Raw genomic sequence first — 3,198 nt, 5'->3', positions numbered from 1 at the left:
TTAATCTCTCTATACAAAATCAATAATTAATTCAAAGTAGTAGAAAGGAAAAATATTAAGCAACTCCTATCATTTTCAATTATCAATAGCATGATATTTCTTAATCATTTTCTGTTGACGCTTGAGACTATATAACTCAATTTAGTCAGACTTTTTACAAGGTTGTATGTGTTTTATTTATTTTACATTGATTGTTCTTTCCAAAGCCTGTGTGTCTAATTTCCCTTGGTTTCTTTCAGTCTCAATTAGTTGAGGTGTCAAATGAAGAATAAATGGAAGGAAACAAACAAAAAAATAATATAGTTCATCTCATCTGATGATACCTCTACAAGAATGAGGAAAGAGTTGATCCAAGGACCTATGATAGGACATCAAAAAGAGAATTCATTTTTCTAGGTCTTTCTTATCTTTGTGATGTAATTTAAATAATGTAAAACACAATTTACTACTAAGATACTTTTATCAGTTTTGCACATTTTCATATGGACTTCACCTCAGTCTACAACATTCCTTCATCATTCTGTCCCTGATATTTTTACACACACAAGACATAAGATAACCAGTTTGATTTACAGCATGAGAAGTTATCCACCTGGTTTCCTTGGAAGCAGAGCATGGTCAATAGATAACATTACTTCTGATTGCTCACTACATGTAATGGTTTCTGTAATACTTATCGCATTCTTTTTAGTATTTTAAAAACTTCTGGCTAAACTCAAACTCATTCATAGACGTTTGTGTTAAGTATTTCACAAGATTTATTTCCCTTAATTCTTAAGATAACATTTTCTATAAAGCTAATGTTATTACCATTTTAGTGTTTGGAAAATTTGTAATTAAAGGCAGTAAGTGCATGGCTCAAACACACACTTTGAGCAAAGAAATGAGTCAAAGTTTCCAAAAGTCTTTCAGCAATACACAAAAGGTAGGTAAAATCTCTCCATTCTCTTACACTCTCAATTCAATATTCATATTTCCAAGAAATAATAGCATAGCAATTATTGCCCATGGTGATAGTTTTCTGTTACATTTGGTCTTCAACACAGATTGTGTTGGTGACATTGGGTTATCATGCACAGAGCTGAGCTTATAAGAGAAAAATTTTTTCAGTCCCATAGTTCCTGTTTCCTTTTTAAAAAGTACTAAAACTTTTAAATATTTTCACTTATTGTGTTAAGAATCCAAAAAAACGAAAAAAAATTGCATATAATCACTCCAAAATGCTTTAAAAATAAATGATAAAACAGGACCCCGTGAAGTAAACTTTCTTCTACTTTTAAAATTATTCTAAAAGCCTTGCGCTGGTTGGTCACATCTGTAAACGTAACTATTCGCCATATCAACACTGAAGCTAGAGATCTGTGGATAACAGTTGGAAACCAATGAGGGAAAAATAAATTCATAGGATTATTTTTCAAAAATTTCAATGAATTAGCAACAGGCCAGGAATGGAGATGTAGCTCATATAGTAGATCACCAATCTAGAGAGGAAAGGCCTAACAAGACTTTGAAGCCCTGATTTCAAACTCTGAGCACACCAACATACATGCAATTGGATGAGAACACACGCTCTTGCACACACACACACACACATTCAAAATATCTTCATATTAGTGTTTTGCATTAATTTCTTTGTTAACAATATTATATGAGTAAAATAAAGGAAATAAACTCTTCCATCTCAGAACATGTTATAAGTTTTCTATTGTAAAATTCTGTACACAGGGGTCACATTTACATGAGCAAGGTAATGAGTACATTTCCTAACATGCATTGTTACCTCCTCCTTTATGTTCCCCTACCATCCCTTCCCTCCCACCTCTACAAGCACACTCCCCTCCCTAAGTACACTTCCCCTGCCTAAATTGTAAAGTTCATTTTTCATCATAGTGTCTTGTGCATCTCATTGTTATAATGGGTCAACCTGTATCCCTATTTAAGCATCTTGTTTTTTTTCCTTTCCCTCCCCAAATTAGAGGAACATATATACAAGGTGTGGGCGCACCAACTTCAAATACAGTGTAAACGGATTATAGCATGGGGGAGGAACATATAAAGAAACAAAAAAAACACATCACCTGTTATAAGTACGTTAGAATCAATAACAAGCAAGAGAAAAACACACGTGTGTTCCTATCTTGGGTTTGATTTGCCTAATCTGGTCATATGTGCAAAGCTTTTAACCTTTTCTGCTTATCTCAGACATAAAATAGTTATTAAAAATTAAGGAAAACATAGGGCCTATGTTTCTTTGGATCTGGCTTACATCACTTAATATTTTTTTCCAAGTCTTTCCATTTTCTAACAAATTGGGCGATGCCATTCTTTCTGATGGAGGCATAGAATTCCATTGGTATAAATACCACATTTTCTTGATCCATTCATCTACTGAGGGGCATCTGGGTTGGTTTCAGATCTTAGCGATGGTAAATAATGCTGCAGTAAACATAGTTGTGCTGGTAGCTTTAGTGTGGTCTTGTTTGTGATCATCTGGGTAAATGCACAAAAGTGGGATTCCTGGGTCATAGGGGAGCTCTATGTGGAGTCTTTTGAGGAACCTCCATAGTACTTTCCAAAGGGTTGAATAAGTTTACACTCCCACCAAGAATGCAGTACAGTTCTCTTGTGGCTACATCCCCTCCAGCATCTGTTGTTGTAAAAGTATGGAATGGTTCAGGAATTTGCCTGTCATCCTTTCTCAGGGGCCATTCTAATCTTCTCTGTATTGTTCCAATGTTAGAGTACTTGATGCTGAATTGAGCATAGAACATTTTTTATATATAAAGTGTAATTTATTTTCTTAAACTAGACAATTCAACAAAAAGTAAGCTCAAAAGAATTGCCACGAAATTTTAGAACCATGTACTTCTTACATAAGCACACATTTAAGAATAAAGACTGACATGTCAAAAACAAAATAATTCCAGATATTTGTTGTTCAAGAGATGTGTAAGAGGAGGAATTCAATTATTTTATACAAGGCACCTGTCATAATGAACACTGAAGCAAGTGTTAAGGTTTTTTTTTTAAGTTTTAGTGTTTTAAACATATTTAATTTTGGGAATTTGCTTATATATGCCAAAACTAGGACTGTTTGGCAGGACATAAATTTTTTTTGGTGTGGGAGTCTGCGAGTGGGGCCTGAACTTTGGGACTGGGCGCTGTCCCTCAGCTCTTCAGCTCAAAGCTACTGCTCTA

At 34.3% G+C, this 3,198-nt stretch overlaps 1 non-coding gene across 1 annotated transcript; it reads right to left on the bottom strand.

Annotated features, from left to right (window-relative positions):
• Window positions 1-2,657: 2,657 nt before the first annotated feature.
• On the bottom strand, window positions 2,658-2,760 carry LOC122096968. Its single transcript, XR_006145453.1, has one exon. It is a non-coding gene; the product is annotated as a U6 spliceosomal RNA (small nuclear RNA).
• Window positions 2,761-3,198: the final 438 nt, after the last annotated feature.

This window comes from Dipodomys spectabilis, unplaced genomic scaffold, assembly GCF_019054845.1.
Source record: "Dipodomys spectabilis isolate Male_0828 unplaced genomic scaffold, ASM1905484v1 ptg000408l, whole genome shotgun sequence".
NCBI lineage: Eukaryota > Metazoa > Chordata > Mammalia > Rodentia > Heteromyidae > Dipodomys > Dipodomys spectabilis.
This window is presented reverse-complemented; position numbering and strand designations above follow the sequence as displayed.